Source organism: Aquila chrysaetos, chromosome 2 (assembly GCF_900496995.4).
Source record: "Aquila chrysaetos chrysaetos chromosome 2, bAquChr1.4, whole genome shotgun sequence".
Classification (NCBI taxonomy): domain Eukaryota; kingdom Metazoa; phylum Chordata; class Aves; order Accipitriformes; family Accipitridae; genus Aquila; species Aquila chrysaetos.
The window spans coordinates 40348572-40369905 of record NC_044005.1 but is presented as its reverse complement, the minus strand read 5'-3'; the positions used below and the strand labels follow the sequence as shown (position 1 = coordinate 40369905).

At 41.3% G+C, this 21334-nt stretch overlaps 1 protein-coding gene across 13 annotated transcripts in view; it reads right to left on the bottom strand.

Annotated features, from left to right (window-relative positions):
• The window catches only part of SIPA1L1 (signal induced proliferation associated 1 like 1), a 227797-nt gene extending 207036 nt beyond the window's left edge, over positions 1-20761 (bottom strand). For 7 of the 13 annotated variants that reach the window (XM_041129529.1, XM_030039946.2, XM_041129552.1 and 4 more), the window contains exon 1: positions 19927-20056. The gene's annotated coding sequence lies outside the window, so the exon portion shown is untranslated. Of the gene's footprint in view, positions 1-19926; positions 20061-20663 lie in introns of those variants that run through there. The other 6 variants (XM_030039930.1, XM_030039986.1, XM_030039978.2 and 3 more) reach the window with 5 other exon arrangements.
• Between the last annotated feature and the right edge of the window lie 573 nt (positions 20762-21334).

Genomic DNA, 21334 nt, shown 5'->3' with positions numbered 1-21334 from the left:
TTGGGAAGCTAGGGACTAAAGAGAAACAGGACTGCAAGCACCTTGGCTACAGTTGCTTTAAAGCAGGTTTAGTTTCCATAACTAAACCTGCATTTGGTATATACTAAAATGCAAATACAGCCAGCGAGATCTTCAGATTCAATCTTCTTAGCAAAAGCAAAAATAAGCCGACTTAATAATTCACATATTACAATCAAGACATATACTAAATGTTTATCTGATGTAGACCACTGTACTAAAAGAAAACGATGACAGAAAGCAGTTTTAGAATAATTCCCACACACATGCAAACCTCCCTCTCCAACTAAAGATTGACTTAGGCTACAAGTCAAATATTTCTAGCTATTCTAATATTTTGCCACCAAGAATATCCAGTTTTTAACAGGAAAAAAGCTTAATAATGCACTTAGTGGCAAAGAAAGAACAATTAATTCAAGTTTACCATACTGCAGTTTTCTTCAGCTTATCCATCCTACAAGCAATTCCACAGACAGAACAGTTCACACGTAAAGGAAACTCAAGTCTGAAGTAACAACAGTTTTATTTCCCTTCCTTTTATTCTCATCTCCCAATCCCTCAGTCTTCAAAATGCAACTACCATTTGTATTTCAAGACATCCAGGACACCAGACAGACCTTCACCCAGAAACAGTAACGTCTGTACAGCTTCCCATATAAAAGCCATCCCTATTTCATATAAACTAAGGCAGAGACCCCCTACCCTAAAATGCAGCTTTGCTTTCTCCTGAAATGTTGAAGAATTACATGTATAAACCAAAAAGTAGGTTGCCACAAGTTTAGTGAGTTTTAGTTGACCCACATCTACTATAAATATTATTTCAACAGTAAAGTTAGGAATCTGAGCAACAAAAATGAAATCCACTAAAAAAAGCAGAAAGTACCACCATTAGCTATACTAATATCTTAGCTGATAAGCCTTTTTACTTCCAGTGTTATTTTAGAAGCTCCTGAACAGTGAAGCTTCTGTAAGAAATGCATGTAATAGTTTCAAACTTTAAAAAAGGTTTGTAACCATAAATATTGTGGATGTTCTTTTTCTTCAGGTGACATGAAAAGAGCAAAGGGGGGGCAGGGGGAAGTCAATGTTCACCTGAAGCCCTTATGAAAGCAAACTAAGGGAAAGAAAAAGCAGACATGCACTACTCTGACAGCTTAAAAAAAAAAAATGGCCCGGACAAGGCTTTCACTGCAGTTTGAACGCAGACAAGTCTCTAATGGAGAGCACGCACTTTTACAAGTTGTTTTAAAAGAACAAATCATAGTTTAGAAAGCCCAGGCCTGTGACTACAGAAAGCAAGTTGCAGTTACATTACAAAAATAAGTTTGTCCTGTACAGGTGATAAAAAAAATAAACCTTCCTCATGGGAATAAAATAAACTCTAAGAGGTAGAAAACTGGAGTTACCTGAAACTCCACGTGACAACCCACATAACTCCATGGCAGATTAAAAGAATCACATAAATAATCTAAGAAGCATGAAGCCATTCAAATATGCACTGTTTACATTTTTATCTTATCTGTGTCCACTGATCAAATTAAAAGAAAAAAGTAACATTGGCAAGATAGCAAGAGTGGCTCAATTAGACATAATTATGCCTGATAAATCTTTTCCCATGAGGTGAAAGGCAAGACAGCTGTGACAAGCACAGGCTGCAAACTAATTTGTCCTTATGTCCTGAAACACTACATGGTATCTTATAAACAAAGCTAGCGATCCAACCTGCAGACAGCCCATGGCACAAGTGCTGCAGCTGCCAAAAAATAATGTTGTGGAGGTTCCAGCAAGTTTTAGCTGAAGTTAGTCTGTGGCAAAAATCAGAGTCATATGACTGAAAGAAAATGTTACCGTAGGAGAGACCTGAACCGAAGCCAAGGGTCTGAATTCAGGATGACCTGGACTCCACACCAAGACAGCTTCTACCGCAGCTAGCTCCTGCTCTGGCAGCACCGTGCAGCCCACTAGATGTCACAAGCAATATGGCAAAAGATACAAGTAGCAAGGGCAGCGTCTCTTTCCACAGGTTCACAGGGAAGATTGATCCACGCTGGACAAAAATGTATTCACTGCCTCTTCTCTGCTCCCCATCACCATTTCGTTCCCCTACTCACTAAGAATGCCCGCTTTCACATTTCTCCCGTAAGCATTTATTCAGGCATGACTTACTGATTTTAACTATGACACATTAAAATATCGTGCAAAGCACATCCCTCCATGCAGATCAAACAAACAGTAATTTATAAATTGAAAGCTGACACTAAGAATAAAGCGGGCAGAAAACTACTTTTTCCACTCAGACAACCACGACGGTTTGTTTGATGGCTGGCTTGAAGAAATATGATATAAACCAATATAACATGCCACACAAGGCAAAATACATCAGTAGGATAACTAAAATGTCGTGTGACTACCCAGTTCAATTTAGACGGAAAGAAACTTCAAAGAGCAGAGAAATACATTGATTAAAGCTGCAGCTGTGTGAAACAAGTCTGGCTATGAATTAGAAAGTCTACTTCAAGCTAGACAATGTAAATAACCCTTTCTGGAAACAGTGATATGGTAAAAAATGACTCAAAGGTCCTTCATGTGTCTAGGAATAAAAATAGACATTTCTGAAAATGCACCACCTCAAGCTGTGGGTAAGATTAAGTTAACAATATTTGCCTTGCAGTGCTTGTCAGTGCTCTGTCTAAACCCAGCAAGTGACACTTTTACTCAGCACTAGTGAGATCTCAGCTGAAGGAGTGTGTCCAGTTGTAGACTGCCCAGTATAAGAAAGATGGACTGAAGCAAGCTCAGCAGAGAGACCATCAAGCAGTTAGGGGGCCAAAGTACATAAGGAACAAGGACAGGCTGAGCCAGCTGGGTTTGTTACTCTGGAAAACACTTGGGGGATCATCTTGCTTTCTATATCTACCTAAAGGGAGATTACAGCAAAGACTAAGCTAAACGCACTATCATCGTACACCTTCAATTTACGCTAGCCATGCTTTCAGTGGGGCAGGTTGGACCAGATGTGTTTGAGGTCCCTCTCAGACTAAATCAGTCTACAACTCTGGAGACTACCCATCAAAATTTTCATCCCAATTTTTGATGCTGCTCTCCAATTAGTTATTGAATTACTACAGTGCAACAGAGAGAGATATCTAGAAAATACTGGCTTTGTGTGGAATGAGTGAGGTTTCCAAAACCACCTGTGCAGCATCATATTTGATACAAAACAGCCATCACCTAAGAATAAGTAGTAAATTTTGCTGTAAATCTGAGCTGTGCTTTAGCTACCGTTAGAAGTGTGGTAAATAGAAGAACAAACAGCAAGGCGCACAAAATACCAGTTTCCCTGAAGAAGTACAATTCAGACTATAGTACCAAGCTTTTCTGGAGGTACAGAGATGAAGCAGTGAACTGTCTTCTATGCATTTTTCCCCCCATTTTCCTAAGAAAAAAGATGCTGTTCTTTCCAGAAAAGAGAAAAACAGACCTCTAGCAGACTCTGACTCACATGTATGCATCAAAACTAACTCTTTAAATGCAAGCTGCAGATCTAAATCATGTGTGTGTCAACCTTCCACAGAAAGACTGGACATTTCTGTGCATACCTGCAGAAGAACTATGTCACCTGCTTCTACAGGCCAGCAAAACACCAACGATATGGATGATGTTCTTTAAAAGCTTTTCAGAAAGCGTAACACATTAGGTAAGAGTTGTGTCCGACTAGCAGATCAAAAACTGAATTTGTCATTCTGTTCCTTATCTAATGGAGAGATCCAATAAGTAGCTCTATCTTGCAGTTGCTATGTAGCTCACAAACAGAAAGAGAATAGAAATCAAACAATGAAACACAATTTTTGAATAGTATCCTGGAGAATCTTTTCCCTCGACTTCTGACAGGCACTGTGCTGATGCACTGTTCAGAAATACTTAAAACTGCAACGTTACACACCCAAAACATCCAATAAACATTAAAAAAAAATTACTCTAAGGGCGACTGAACACTGAAACAGGTCACACAGAGAGACTATGGAGTTTCCATCCTCAGAGATGTTCAAAACTCAACCAGACAATGTCCTGAGGAACCTGCTCCAGCTGACCCTGCTTTGGGCAGCGGGGTTGGACTAGACAATCTCCAGAGCTCCCTGCCAACTAAGAACACAGAATCATTAAGGTAACTGCAGCTGCAGAGTCAGTGAAGGTTAGCCTCCATGAAAACAGGAAGGTCTGTATACACACATCCATCTGCAGAATCTGAGCTATACTTGCATAGTATTTTGTGTATTTTGCTAGATGCCTCTAGACACGATCATACCATAAACATCCAATAATCAAGCCAAGGAAAGACTCCTCAGCTTGTAGAAGATGTAAACAGAAGTCACTCCTGTTGCATTGCACATGAAAAAACACTAAAAGAAACAGAAATCTCTCTCAGCCTTTCTAAACATTGCTGATAAAAGCCGCTGGCGGCAGCGGGGGAGGAGTAAAAATTTTAATGGAATGCATACAAAAATAGTTGGAAACTTAAAACCTGCCACAGATCAAAATAAAAAAAAATTCATCTTACACCATGTCCTTATCAAACATTTTGTCAAAAGTTTCCCACTATTATAATAACAGCTGAATCTCCTCACCCTGCACTCTTTGACAGTGTAGGTTCAGACATGGTCTGTAGCACCCCAATACTACTTACGAACCTCAGCATCTCCTACTCTGTAGAAAACTGCTCCCAGACCCTACGTCAATTTTTTTGAGTTTTCAGAAAATAGTTAGTCACAACCCAAAAAGAGTATGTTTTCCCCTTTTCCAAAGAAAAGTCAAAAGACTTTAAAAGGTAAGACCAATTCATGTCTTGAATCATAAATAGCAGCTCAGAGTAGAATCAGGTCAATAACTGAGAACTTCGAATATGTGAATGCCTTCAGAATAAGATTCAATTTCCAAGCCAAGCCTAATAAGACAGATCCAAATAGAACTTTTATGATCCCATTAAAATCTTTTCCTCTAATGGCCCCTTGTCTTTTTTTTTTTTAAACATTCTCCAGACAAAAGGTTTGTGGGTTTGTATCTATCAAAAATATTAAAGAGAATTCAAGAAAGAATTCGCTTCACTAGGACTGAATTATTTTTTTCCTTTTTACAGAATTAGAAATAGGCTTTGTTTTTAGTATAACATTAAAAATAGATGGTGAACAAAATGAAGATAAATGTAACAAAGACCAGTGTTTACCACATCTGAAAGCATCCTTCCATACCTTTAGACAATAGTGGTTGTACAACATACACAAAGATCATCCCTCGTTTAATCATTCAAACACTGAATAGAAACAAATACTATTTTAAGTTATTTGCTAGTTACAAATAAAATTGAAAAGTAAACTTTCTCAAACATTTGTAGAGATAAAGTTGTCAGGAAGTTAAAGAAGATGAAATGCTGGTTTCACAACCACTAACAGCAAATCTCTGCACTACCACATCACCTACCATGGTAAGTTTGATCCAAAGGAGACTTAGGCATGTGATCAAATTTTATCCAGTGTGCCAGAACATGATACCAAATTGGTATCAGTGGCAGGAAAGTGCATAATATCTAATCCAGTATGAAATCATAGTGGTCTAAAATAATACTTAATGCAAATAAGTCATGCTGCTACCTGGTACGTTTGGGGGTTTTTTGCTTTAATTAAAGCAAACAGAATAATTTACGAGACTGGTACTTTACGTATGACAACTATACTTTTGACCCAGTAATGGGAGTCCTAAAGCCCTACTTGCAGCGTTCTTGAGCCAGTGTTCTAACTTCATAACCTTAAGATAAGTTTGGATATATTATTACATACTCTTCCCACCAACTAACACAGCTTTCTGTGCTATTTTTCTCTCCTCTTTTTACCAAGAGGAAAGTTAAAAGCACTGTGTGTTACAGCAGCTCTACAGCCCAACGCTCCAGTGCTGATTGATGCCGAATGGCTGAAAAAGGTTTAGACTTTGACAGACTACTGTCACCTAAACTGCAAAACTGTGTTATCAAGGCAGCCAAAAAAAAAAAAGTTATTACCCTAGAAGATTCGTGAATCATTATGGTCTAGTATTGGGCCTTGCAAATAGTCAGTGCAGGTGAAGAAACCAGTATCCTCCTCAACTCTTGAAGGGAAGAGATATCAAGGATCTCCACCCTCAGGAGCGATGAGGAAGAAGGCGAGAGCTTACTGAGCCCAGAATGCACATCATACAGCAGTTGCTGAGATCAAGAGGCAGAAAGAGGAGTCTGGCCCAGTTACTGTTTCACATGGTGCCACTGTCACAGACAACCAAAGTCAACATGCAACTTATTCAAAGACTTTCGCCTCTTGTATATATACACTTTGTTTTGCCTCTCGAAAAAAAGGACGGATCTCGCATTGCAAACCTAGCTTGTAATCAATCCCCAGTTTAAAAATAAATCATTACAAATCCCGCTTTACCTGCAGCCTTATTGTCCAACACTCAAAAGCATTACAAGCGCAGAAGATACAACCTTTTCTCAAAGTCAGATGTCCTCTTTGGATGGTCTCCCCTACCACGTATCCGGTGAGGACAATTAGCCTCTGCGTCCCTTGACTAGGTACCAAAGGAACCTGCTTGGCTTCTCAAACAGAACAGGAAGAATTTGAACAAGAAAAATGCTCGAGTTTTAACTGGTCAGACAAGCAAAAGCAAGAACAAAGCAATCTTTCACACTCATCACATCACCTCCTTTCAACAAAGCCTTATAAACACACTTGTCAGGAAGCACCAGGCAGCCGAGAGGAAGCCAGGAGCATCTGGTGACAGTGAATTGGTAGGACAGTGAAAGGATCCCATTTGTGTTTGGGCTCCTCTGATGGATCCCACATGTTCATAGAAGTTTGCAGGATGAGCCCGACCTTAAAACATTCATACATCTCAGTAGCATGTAGATAAGATTCCTCTTGAGAAAAGCTAGTATGAGAAAGCTCCTGGTAACCAATATTCTATTTTTCAACAGTAACACTGTTATACTGTGGGGGGAAGGAAGAAAAAAAGAAAAAGATGTCTCCCTGATACTAAGTGATTTCCTCTACCAAAAAACCACAAAGGCTGCTCACACAATGGTAGTGTTAACAATTCTGGAGAGAAGTGGTGAAAAAAGAAGAAAGCTCATAGGACACTTAACAGCAGAAACTATTAAGCAACCTAAATACAGGTATCGCTACAGGCTCCCATCACATTTTCTCTTCTGCACTTATTTTGGAAGGCTTGACAGAAACCTATACAGAACAAGTAGTTACATGAACTAACAAAGCCTGGTACCTTCAAATCTCTCTCTCATATTTGACCAGATTTGATATATAAGAATACATACACTCAGCTGAAGTTTCTGCCACGCAACTGTGTTAATCACACAGCTTCTCTGGTGACGAACAACATCCTTGTGCATGCTGCAGCTCTTGCCACCGCTGGAACTCAATCTCACCCACCCAGCAGTCTGCTTTTACAAAGCCTGTTGGACTCTAGGTGTGTGTAAGGGGCTAGAACAAAAGCCATCTAATTCAAAATATTTAGGAGGTTGGGGAGAAGGAAGAAGTGTTAGAGAGAAGCAAAGCAAACAGGCAGGCACACACAGAGCATAACCACACAAGCTGGTTTCCATAGGAAACCAAAAACTTTGAGGGCAACCTTGCCTCAAACCTGTTATCAGAAAACTAGGATACAGCAACTGCAACCTCAGCAGTGACTGCCATGCAGCACAGATACTCGAGCTAGCTCTGAGCTAAAGAACACTGTCCATGCGTTTGCTAGAACTAGACAAAAACTAAAATGGAAAAACTGCAAGAGTGACGATGTGAGGCACACTGGCCTCCTCTCACACGGCATGGTGTCAGCATAGACATTCTCTGAGGTACAGCGAGGCAGTACTTCACATGTAACTTTTGAACACAATTCTTCCTGAACGCAACTTGAAAGCCCCCACCAGATATTAATCCAGATTTAAAGGAACACTTTAAAATATATTTTAATGGCCTTAGATTTGACAATTTCTGCACATTTCGTTTACTCGTTCTGTGTGCAGTCTGTTTGATTCTTTTTGCAATTTTATAGACCGTCTCATTCTCTATTGCTACAGGTCAAGATGCGTAAGAGTTCACTAAGATAGGGATGTCTAGCAGACAATTAAAATCCAAAGAGCAATTTATTCCAGTATTACTTTAATTTGTAGCATGCCAGCTATTAAGCTGGCCCCATTGATCTTCTGACCTTTGAGCTAAACCTGCTGGACTAACACTAGAACCAGAAACGCGACAGCCACATTAGCACAATGCTGTCTGTGAGCTCTGCAAGCCCCACTGAAGAGGAAGACTAGTTAGCTCATATGCAACGCTACGCTACTGCTATTAAATGCTATTCGGATGCAAGCTACAAACTCAGCACAGTGTTGCATCGTGCCATGTAGGCACTGTGAGCTAAAGCTTTAAGAATTAAAAGAAGGCCAGGGCACAGGTTTGAGCACTAACCCGTAACTGTCATGGTTTTGTTCAAAGTTTACTAACAGACATTGATGTACAGGAGATTCCATAAGGTTAAGAACTGTTCCCAGTAAACAGTGTTTGAGCCATGCAGAGCCACTCTGAAGAGCAGAAAGCAGGCTGCAGACAAGCGTGGACATAGCCACGAGATTCCTCAGAGCTGGCTCAAGAGTCCCCAGCGCAGCTTTACAGCTTTACAGTTTTGAATAAATTCATCCATAGTAAGATGAAATCTAAAGCCCAAGGCAGCTTCTTCTCTGAACACTATTACAGATTTCTCATGTGCATGTTAAAACAACTTGCTCAAGGGCATCTGCATTTCCTTATTTCACAAAGTCAATGAGGTAAACTAATGAATGAATACGAGGCACTGATATTACAGTAATGTCACATCAAAATACAATCTCATTAGTACCTATAAACGAGTGGAACACACTCAATGCAGAGCAGCACAATTATCATGCAACTATGCTGCACCACATTAGCTATGTAGATGATTCCTTATTTTGCCTAAAATGTCAGATTAGGGCTCTGGCCGTTTCCAGTCCATGAAAGTACAGACACAAGTATAAAATACTTACCTATTGTCAATGTTGTAATTATCCTGCTTGATTCACTTCCCTTTTTTTTTTTTAATTGTTAGGTAGTATTGTCTAAAACTAAGGGGGGGGGGGGGGGGGGGGTGTAAGGAAACCAAACTTCATCCCAAAAGTAATTGTTTCTGCCACCAGTAGAAACAATTTACAGGACCTTCCCCACACATACCCCTTCTTTCCCAGCAGCCTTTCAGATAGAAAAAAGGAACAGATCAGATCATATTAACTTTACCAGAAGCAACAGCCTGCTCCTCACATGTAATCATGAGACTGGGACAACTGCCTTTTGTTCACAAGACAAGAAAAGGCCCTGAGAAGAGGGTAGTCTCAAAGCTGTATACTGCTATTAAAATAGTCCCTTCCCCTGCAGCCAGATCTCTGACCATCTAGTGTCTCAGAAGAGGTGACTGAGACCAGATGAGCTGTTCCCAAGGGACAGCTACAGCTCAAGGGGCACACTGTAAGCCCTTCCCAATTGTCTTTCTTCTGGGGAAAAGCCAAGCAACTTTTCAGTAGAACTATTCAGTAAGATAATGACAACAGCTCAGTTTCACAAGTAGTTTTATTAATATTGCATATGTTCATCTTAATGACATTCAGCACTAATTAACATGGTTACAAACTGAACAGCAGTGGCACTTCAATAGTACCCTAAGTCTTCAGTTCCAAATTTTGACCACAGGGATAATAGAACACATTGCCTTGCAACCCAGGGTGCCAGTATTCAAGTGACTAATCTACCTGAAGCTTCCATACATTTCAAGGGCTTTTGGCATCTCAGCTAAGACTAAGGTGATAACAAAGAAGGGTTACAGCAAACAAGACAGCTATTGCTATTAACATTTTTAAGTCAGAAACTCAGTGCAAACAGAACAGTCACTCAGCACTAACACAAGCTTCAAAAAGAAAAAACACACCACCTTAAGAAAGGCAATTTTTCTACCTGGCAAAATTGCTTTCAACCTCTAACGTGGAAAGGTTTTTTTGTACCTCCTTTATCAGCAACAAGAAAGCAACAAGTGTAATGCAGAAACCAACCACTATTTAAGGGTATTTTGCATTATACTATGCATACAATTACTTCATTTTCAAAAGTACTTTTAAACACTAACATTAAATGACTTTACCTGCAAGCACCTAACACCCACATACTGTAGCAGAGCCAAGAGTTTTTACTGCAACCTGTAAGATTACTGAAGTAGAGCAGCAGTGTTTCACAAGCCCTTTTCTTTCCCCATGTAAAAAAGTGAGTATGAATGACCGCACAATCAGGTACACTGTCTATCCTATCCTCATGCAACTTATCTGTTACAAGCAATAAAGTTCTAATTTGTAGCTAAGTTTCAAGTAAGAATTAATTCTAGCCATGTTTTCTGACAATACCTGGAAAGAAAGCTAGTCATTCTGGAAGAAAGCAGGATTCAAATTTAAGAAACTAGTCACAGTTTTAAGTATTTAGCTTCATCTTTATAGAGCTCTGCTGATTCTTCTCCCACCTCCCTTCAAATAGATCTTCAATTCTTCTCTCGCTTTTAAAGCTGGAAAATCACAGAAATCTTTGGACCCTTCTTTTCTAAATTATAACACTCGGGCAAAAGAGGGAGGGAGAGGGAGAAACAGAACCTATGATTCACTCGTTCATACAGTTTCAGCTACAGTATTTAAACACAATTCAAAAAATTGCTTTTTCAGTACTGTTACCTACCAAAAAGTAAGCGTCAGTTATGATTATTCTGAATGCTTTAATGCTGTGTCAAATGGAAGCTCATTGTTCTGCCAAAAATCTTTTAGCCCTCCACATTATAAAAACTGACAACTGTAAGGCAAACAACACTACAATCATTTACAATTCCTCTTCATCTGAACCCAAATTTTTCTAATAGTCAACGATCTAACAATTCTTATTATTACCCTTCTCCAGCTTCCCTAATGTTCACAGCACTACTTTCCAATATGTTCCAAACAAATAAGTGATCAAAGTGCTACTTTATTTTAAATCTGTCCACCAGCTCGCCATGTCAATTATTTCTTCAAGTTTGACCCTTGTTCTGTTAATTCTAATTACCTCTTGCTATTACACATAACTGAAAGATGAAATGAGGAATTTATCTACAAATTCCTTCTTTAACTGTTCCTTAATTTCTCTCCTTGTATCAGTTTGTGAGGCCTGTCTTATTTAGCCCCAAGTCACTTAATCCCCTGCCTCAAGAACCTGAAGAAACCTGTCACCTGAAGTTAGACTGCATCATATTCAGGAGCATTTGGCAACTACTATAAATTGCTTCGGGTTTTTTGTTTTTAAGCGAAGTGCAGGTTTACAAAAAACACGGAACAGGAAAAGTCTCTCCCCTCCCCCAGCACTTCAGACATTTTCTATCTCTGGGCATTTTGTACTTTTACAAGAGGCAATGTTTACCTTGCATACGAATATTTTTCATGTGGCCAGCTCTGCACAACTGCTAAGTTGTTCTGAATCAAATTGACTGTTCTCCCCACCCCAATTTTCAGAAGAGATGCATTATATCTCTTAATTAAAGAGCACATTCACAACATTTGCACTCTTGCCCTTGGCAGGCATAAAGTTGTTGGCAGTTTGAGGTAAGTCATTACACTTAAGATCCAAGAACAAAAAGATACTTCAACGATGCAAGGATGGAAGACCTCAGTTCAGCTGCTCAGGTATGTAAGCACTGACTTACATACTAAAAAAACTGAGATTTAATGATGCCAGCAATCAGCAGATAATGACTAACTTCTGTTAAAATAACAGTGATGAGCACCCTTCGCAACATTTAATTACTGCTTATTACCATACCTTTGTTTTACTGGAGATGTGCTTTAAATTACCAACAAATTTGAAAGTCTTTACTGCATCAATGCTACACATACAAGTGATTAAATCTGGAATATACAGCACACTTGCATGTTCACACCTAATTCTAATGCTGCTGTTTGGAGACAGAACATTTGAGAACAGAAGAGGTTATTATCTAGCACATTAATTAACCTTAAAAATTTTCTGGCTGAAAATAAATGTACTATAGTACCGGGTTAAAATAAAAAAAAGTCCTGACAATTTTAACGCACAATAAAAAAAACCTATGTAGCTCTGCAGATATTCTGGCTTTGCCTAGATAGGGAGGCAATTGTATAAGGCAAGAATTAACTTATGGCTCTCAAATTATTTCACGGAGCTTATCCCACAGTTCAAATAGCAGAGTGGAAGTGTCTGTGGCAGGCAGTACCCCAGAGTACCATGACAATTCATTTCTCTGCACAGACATGCCCTAAAAACACAGAGAACTTAAAATCCCAAAAAGGCCTTTTCAATTCTGAATGAATGGCGTATTTTAAATTTTCCTTTTGTTTATATTAACAAAAGCATCCTAGCAAAGATTCTCCTACCATCTCTATGTATGGCAATGCAATAAACAATATTAGATTTGGGACATCATGGGAATTTCCAGTTATGTCAAGTACAAGTCGACAACCACCCTGCAAGATGCTGCAGAAGTCAGCAGGGGGAAGGTTAAAAAAAAAAAAAATTGCTTTGTCAACACTGCCTTCTTTGAAGAGTGCAAAAGAAGGGCAAAAGAAGGGAAAGAGGAAAGAAAAAAAACATCCAATGAAAAGACAAACGATGTAAATAGCTTTTACGTAAGTATCTCCCTTCTTTTCTCGCTTCTAAATGTGTGCTTTAGCAAAAGCTGGGGGAAAGCATCAGGTTTCGCTCTTTATTCCTGCTGCTGTATAATCAATACAGTGCAGTCTATTGAACTACTTTATTATGATTCATGCAACAAGCTGTTAAATACATTTGCAAAGTAGAAGATCAGTGCCAGTATCATGTCATTCATAAAGATATGTTTATTTTCAAGGCATGAGAACATTAAACCATAACTTTCTTCTGCACAATTATACAGTCCTCCTGCATGGACTGAAAGCATAAAATCCAATATCAGCCCTTCCAGTTTGAGGAAAAAAATACAGTGGTAGAAATCTCAACTGCATCCAGCAGAAGCCAGGAAGGCCCTCTAACATTTACTTGCTGGGGTCTAGTCTTGTCTTCTACTTGACGCATGCAACAATATCTCCAAAATAGCGTTTAGTTTTTAAAACATTTTTAAAAAATCAGATTGGTAATTCAGAAAGTGAAGAGAGCGCCTTGTCCACAAAAACAAGAAAAGATCTTTAAATAGTTCAGAGATAAGAACTGTAATGACTTTTGCGTAACAGTAACACGTTTAAGCCTGCAGTTTGAGTTTCATCACCCATTGTCTTTTTTTTTTTTTTAAACATGTAGACAAAGTCGTATTACACTTCAGAAATGTGAAAAAAAAAAAAAAAAAAGTCTGATTTTTGCCAGTTTTTTCAGCAAGAGCAAATTTGTGCTCTGGCCCTACCAAAATACAAACATTCAAGATGTGTACATTTCCTCTTACATCGGCCTCTTGAGGGAAAATGAATAAATAAATACCACCACCACCCCCCTTTCTTGCGTGCCCACAGATAAAGGAAATCGGGTTTCCTGTTGCAGGTTTGCAACCTGAGAGCCAGCACTAGGAAGCCGTGATAAACTGACACCCCCGGTAGTGCTGCTACCCAAGCAAAAGACATGAAATGGGCTGGATACCAAAGTAAAACTGTTTCACATTAGTAAAAAGAAATTTAAAAAAAATCGCTACAAGGATGGTCTTGATTTTTAAAAGTTTAAACCGTATCTACGCCAGCATTTCGAACAGTGGTGCCCTCTGAGAAGGCCGTCCCGCTCTCACCAGCTACCACCCTGCAGAGCCCAGAGCGGTTTCACCCAGGAGTCCAACCAACCTCTTGCTCCGAGCAGGGCTGGCTTCCACAATTGCATCAAGCTGCTCGTGGCTTTGTCCCGTCAAGCTTTAAAAGTCTTCACGGATGCAGATTCACCAGTCACTCTGGGGTGGTCCGTTCAATGCTTAACCATCTTCATAATGATTTATTTTAATTTTTATAGTTGTTTTGGTTGCATAAACTGGATTTCTCCTAGAAGAAACTAAACTAAGCTAAAAATCCCCAGAGGTTCACCAAATGTGGCCCAACCATTAATGGTCATAATGGTCCAAACCAACAAACCACATCTGTGTTGGGGACATCCAATTTAGGAGACCAGACTAAATTCTGTCTGAAGTAAAATTACTGCAATACTAGCAGTGTCGATCTGGGAGACTTGCCACCCCCACCTTCAGCCAGACGTCCACTTCTACTCTGCCAAATTCTTTGCTAGTGTAAGACCAAGTGACAAAGCCACACACACAGATAGCAATTCTGAAATCAGATGAAGGAAAAAAGCACTCTTTGAACCAAAAAGAAAGGAGAAAAAAAGTTATAAACCAGAAAGTTATAATCTCTTGTAAAACACCAATTGTCGTAGATGTGCACTCAATACTTCAGATGACAGTATGAAGTACAGTTATGATTTTGAGTGAATGTGAAGTAAGACCAGTAGCTTATTATAAGTCCAAAAAAAAAAAAAAAAAAAAAAAAAACCACCCAGGCAATATGAAAATACAATTTCAGTCATTTCAAAAAGTCCCAAGAACAATGTAAAAATATTCTTGGGGCTATGCAACTTTTGGTCAAATCAACAAATCTATGTCTTAAAATGTTTGTTAACTCTTCAGAGAGAGCTGTCTGTATTACCAGCAAGAAAACCCAAGATACCTATCTGAGCTGCTGACGTGAACAACTGGCATACAGAAAGTTCTGCTACCACAGCAGCTGTTTTACAGATATTATCTGCCGCTATTAAAAAAAAATTCTTTATTAATCCTATTTCACATCACATCAGCACCCAATAAGCCTGTCATTTGAATTCAAAGGTTGAAAGACAATTGATTTAGCCGATGGCACTGTAAAATGCATCATGACTTGAGAAATTCAGAGAGCAGAGCCATGCTACAAAACCAGCCCTTGGCACCTCCTGGAATCCCACCATCCACTACACAGAGAAAGGCAGCAAGGCAGGCTACAGAGTAAAGGAAGATGCTTGGCAATTTCCCCCACCCAGAAATGTAAGCATTAAAATTCACAAAAATAACACCAGGCAAGTATATTAAACATAAACATGTCTCCCAAGCAGACTCAACAGACAGCTTTCCTCTAAGTTATGCTCAACTTCTGACCCATGCTTTATAGCAGCCTGGAATAAGAGCTTATTTTCTGCTGATTTTGGCTAGTTGAGGTTTTTAATCCACTATATCATCATCAATTAGGAAAAATAAGATATATTTCAGGGTTAACTTGAAATGCTTTCACAAAGATAAAAGTTCATGTTAACGCACAAGTTCAACATCAGCATGTTTCTCTCACAGCTGCAGTAAAAACCAGTCTCTCCAAGGTCTAAGTGAGTATTTTGAGGTAAAAATATTGTTACCTCAAAAGGCAAACAAACAACATGAAAATTGAAATAAACATGATCAAAAGGTTTTCAAGCACTGAAGGTAAACCATAAGGAATCACGAAGAACAATCCAACTTTAAAACAACTATATGCTATATGCCAGTAGTTATTTAAATTTTGACAACTTCTGAAAAAAAACTTGGTCTTCAAGAAGCACTTCACTCATCTTTAATAACATCCAACTGAAGAAAGCGTTCTTCCCTTTCTACAGAGCCCAAGACCAAAGGCAAAAGAGTATTAAAACATCAACAAAAAATCCTAAGTGCCTCTCAGGCCTAAGCATGAACCACTATTCCCAGTAACAACTCTTCCTTCTGTATTATGGTTTTAAATAACCCACATTCAGAAAAGTTGTTTTATACAGTCGTGCATTTGTCAGGAACTTGATCTCTCTCTTCAAAACAGACATCCATCCACTGTGCAGGGAACAAGAGCTACTACTTTATTGCACTCCAGTATGCGACATGAGATGAAGTCGTACAAAGAGATGAAGCCACGATTGATTTTGATCCTACTAATCAAACACAGGTTTGCAAGAAAGGATCCACTTACAGACTCAGACCTTTGAAACAACACTGATGAATACTTGGTTAGCGATCATACAATTCACCAGCTATCAAGATTATGAAAAGTGTTATGTCACCACATTCAAATGAATTGTTCTTTAAAACACGCTTCCACAGAGAAAACAAAGGCTTCCAAATGCTTCGTCGCACTTAACATAAAAGACATGTGGCAGAATCTAAATCAAACAACCCACCCAGCAAACTGGTGCCACAGAATTCAAAATTAAAGAGAGTGAGACAATGACATAATTTAGCTTTACATATGCAAAGACAGACATCTAAAACCATTTCATCTGCTGATTCATGTTCAAAAACACAGTTAAATAACCAAGGAATTCTAGTGTCTCTGCAACTCCTGAAGGGTTTCCCAAAGTTCAGAGTGCAAAACTATTATCAAAGCTAACACCGAAACTGTTACAGACTGTGTTAGTATTGCACTGCCAGCTGCATAAGGATTAAAAATCAGAATTAGTCAAAACCACAAAATTTTTTGTCACTCAGCCTCACCAATGGCCATATTCTGTAGGTTTACAACTGTGCCTTCAGTTAACCAATGCTGGTAAGGTTCTGCTCCCAGAAAACATTGATTACCTTTCATTAAATAGAGGATATCTCAACTCTCACAGACCCATAAAATCCCACTTTATAAACAACCAGCTTGAGAGTCCTCATTCCAACGTTAAACTGAGATCAGTGAAATATAAAGCTTAGACTATTTAGAAGTTGCTATTTAGAGGGCTATACTTGAAATCAAGGGATTGGAGTCCTATCTCCCTGGAAACATAAAACACAGAACAATATAACATTTTTTCCCCCTCACTCACAGAAAGATACTTAACACGTGATTAATTTTACATGCCAAATCAATAAAAGCCTCACCTAGCAGATTTTAGAATATACGTATTTACACTGATAAAACAAATATGTAACTGCACTTACTACTGCTGTACTTCTGTCATAACTTATTAACAAGAAGTTAAACGAATGGGTTTCAGAATAAATGAATAAAAGTCCAAAAGATGGATAATGAAGTAAACAAAGCAAACATATAAAAAGATATTAACAGATAATGAAATCACAGCTTATTGACTTTTTAAATATTTAAATTAAGGAGCTGCTGAGGAATAAAAGGAATCTGCCTGAAGCTAAGAAAACCAAGGAAACAACAGATCAAAACTGTTTGCCACCTAGCCAACACATAGGGTCAATGAGAATAAATTTAAACCTCTGAAAATGTCAGCATTAGGGAAACCAACTTGTGTGACTGAAATTTTGATGAAGGCAGAAGCTCTGCTTCTTTACCCCAGTAGGGTATCCAGGATGTCTAACCAGGAGAAGTAAGAACTCAATAGCTTGCAGCAACCCCCCTTGCTGAAGGGATTAAACTACTGATATGGAGAAAAGTGCTCCTTTTTCTTCTCTACAATAGACATGCTATAGGACAAAACAGACAGAGAAATAGAAAAGAAATTCAAATGGGCCTCAACCCTTTCTCTTACTAAACTTAGCTCTAATTTTCCCAATGTATTTCCAAAATTATCCACCTTAACTAGAAGAACATGACCTTACTAAAATTCAAAATAACTAGTAGGAATATTTTATGTTCTTAAAATTAAGTTTTGTTCTCCTATCTTAGAAATAAAAAATGTGTTCATAGTAGCAGAATTAATAATTCTGGAATAGACATTTGAAAGGATATATTTGAGACACATTTACAAAACTGAGAGAACAAAAAGAGCTATAAAAGAACAAAATGCTCTTGAGACAGCAGCAGAATGCTTACAAGCATGGTAAAAAAAAAAAAAAAAGTTGAAAACCTTGGCGGGGGGGGGGGGGGGGGGGAGCAGGTTGGGAAGAAGCCACATTTGGACAGGGTTTTTAAAATAACAGCTATCCAAAAGTTAATCCCAAACCTTAAAATAACATTTTGGTTAAACATGAGGGGGGGGGAGGAAAGCTCCTAAAACCACTTATGCATGAGTGAAATGATAAACATACACTTTGTTATAGAAAAAACAGATTATGAATTACATGTCCCCATATTAAGTTTTTATTTCTGACTGCAGCTCCACCCTTTCACAGTTGTGTGTCAGTGCCTACCTCTATTCCTGCTGGTCTTTTAGTCAGGCAACTTTTTACAGCCCTACAATAGTCAGAGTTGACATCCCATGTTGCTTCTGACTTCATGATCTAAGAGGTTCTGTGAACCACAACTGAAAGCTAAGTATGCCTATCCCAAGTAGCAATATTAAAACTAAGCATTTTATTAGCATCAGTAATACCTTCTTAATACACTGTTGAGCAACTAAGTGCACATCCTTTAATCAACCGTCCATAAATAAACCCTGTTAAAATAGGGGGTGGAAATCTGCCTCTAGTTACCTATCAATAAAGAGAAGACATAGTATTTACAAGAAACATTCAGTCACAAAACTTTTCTTTTAACTTTACCTAAATAGAACACATGTGGTTTTATAACTAAGAAAAAAAATAAATCTGAAGTTCCCACACTGTTTCTGGATTAATAACTGGTATGGCGTCTGATGGCCTAAGGCATAAAAGCCTTGACAATGAAACACAACTTACAGATCTCCCTCTGCGATTACAACGGCCACAAGCTTCTGCCTCAGTACTTTCACCTGTCTCTCCCACCAGCCCAGCTGAAGGAGAACAGAGGCTAGTCCAGTAACACCTTCCAAATAAATAATGACCAAACTGTCCACCAGAGAAAACACAGATCCTTATTATCCAGTTAGTGCTTGCAGCGACAACAGGCAAAAAACTGGGGGGGGGGGGGGGGGGTGGAGACTGTTTTCCCTTCTACAAAACTGGTTTATGCCTTAAATTAAAGGAAACTAATGTTTAATTCCCATAGCTAACGAGTAAAAAAAAACCCTCAATCAAAATTCCACCATGAAAGGACTGCTTTCTAAAGAAAATGCCAATCTTGGTTCATCCATACAGGTCTGAAACCTAATGAAATCTGACACCTTTACTCTGAAAACAAATTTGCATTCTATTATCAACTAAGGTTCCATGCTCACAGATGCACTTCATTCAGCATGCAGTAACGGGTTCATTAAAGCAGCATCGCTAAAATTTTTAAAAGCAATTTTGCAGGCAAAATTTTTTAAAGCAATTTCATAAGCAATATTATCCAAAAAATGCCTCTGTATGCTTCTTCGGGCAAGACACACACCTCCCCATCTAAAATGTATGGATGTTGTGGCCAAGGTTACACAAGGAGATCTTCATTAAGTTGAGCAATTCCCATTTTGTATCACTGCTTTACCAGACACGAATGGGTGAATTCCTCATTAAACGAACTGAAGCTGCATCACAGTTATCCAGTGCAAATAATACAGTTATTTTTAAACATAGCATGAGAACATCAATATCAAGACTCCGTGCAACATAAAATGGGGGAAGAGCAAACAAACTCAGCTGAGGAAGGTTATCCCCTTCTCTTCTACCCTTCCTTGCTTCTCCACCAACATCTCCTCCTCCCTCCCAGCAAGAGCTGTTTTAAGGCATTCCCTGTTTTTCCACTTTTCCCGGCTCCCAGTGAAGAAATCAACCATCCGCACATATTTTGCTCCTCCACCCCCTCTCTCATGAGCCGAGCTTTCAGAACATGCCCACCGGCGCTGCCTCCAAATTACCCAATTGTTAGCATTACTGTGGTCTCCGCACCGGCTCAGAACAAAAACAGCACGACTACACCCTCGCTGGCTATAAAAAGTCAAGAAAGAAAGAAAAAAAAAAAAAAAAAAAAGAGATTGAAGTACAACTTACAGCGCCGAACAAGAGACAAGTTATTTATTGAACCTCGAAGGCGGGCAGCGTGCCGCTCCCGGGCCCGCAGGGGAGCGTCGTTCCCCCCCCGCCCCGCCGCAAGGCGCCCTCGACGGCGGCCGCCTCCGCCGGGGACGGGCAGCGCGGGGAGCCGCCGCCGCCGCGGAGCGGAACGGCACTGCGCGGAACGGCACTGCGCGGAGCGGAGCGGGCCGCCGCCACTCACCGCCGCCGCCTCCGTCCGTCCGTCCGCCCTCCCGCCGGGGCGCCGGCCGCGCTGCTGCCGCTCGGGGCTGCCTTTCCTGAGGAGAAAAAGACACAAATCGGGAAAATAGCACCCGGCTCGGCTCGCTCTGGGGGAACCCGTGCCCGGCCCGGGGCTGCCGGCAAGGTTGGGGGCCGCGCCGGGCAGCGGCTCGGCGGGCTCCCGGCGCCGCGGGGGCGCACGGGGCGGACGACCCCCCGCCCGGCGGAGGAGCGGGGCTCCGGGCGGCTCTACGGGCCACTTTCGCCCGGGTCCCCAGCCCTCGCCCCCGTCAACTCCGGGGCGGCGGCGCCGGCTGTCGGGCAGGGGGCCGCGCAGCCCCGGGGCTGGGGGCCGCTCCCCGCCACGCACACCCACACACCCCCTCGGTCAGCGGCACGGCGGCTCCCCGAGCCCGGCTCCGCGGCGGGAAGGAGGGAGACGGCGCGCAGCCCAGACCCGCCCCGGCTCGGCGCTGCCGCTCGCAACTCACCCAACAAAGTTGCCGCGGCGGCTGCCGGCGGCCCCGCTCGGCTCGGCTGGGCTCTGCGCGGCGCTCCCCGCCCGCGCCCGGGATGAGCTCACCCCGCCGCCCGCTCCGCTCCGCGCCGCTCCGCCCGCCGCCGCCGCCGCAGCTCTCGCGAGAGAGGCTGCCCCGCCGCCCGCCCGCGCTCCGGCGGCGAGGGGCGGGGGCGAGCGGCCCCCGCCGCGCGTTCCTATAGCAACGGGCAAACGCCGGGCCTAGCGGGCGGCCGAGGCCTGCGCCGAGCTCGTCCCGCTCCAACCGCCGCCCCCGCCCTGCGCCGGGCACGGCCCTCCCCTCCCCGCCTCACCCGCGAGTTTCGAGGCGGGAGCCCGGGCGTTGAGGTGGGCGGGCAGCTGCGCTGTGGTGGGCGTCTGCCCCGGGGGGCGGCCGCGGCGGCGGGGCTGCGCTCAGGCCACCTCCCGTTGCCTCAAGGCGGCCCGCTGCCGCCCGCCTGGTGGCCCGGGGTCGCCTGGTGGCCCGGGGTCGGCGGGAGGGAACAGGGCCAAGGTCGCTCAGAACAGCGACCTGTATGCGTAGGCTTGGTAAGGGCTGGACTCCTTGGGCCATGCCCAATACGCGTTAGTGTTGCGCCCCTCAGAACTTTTTGCATTAAAATGCTCTTTATCTCCACACACCCC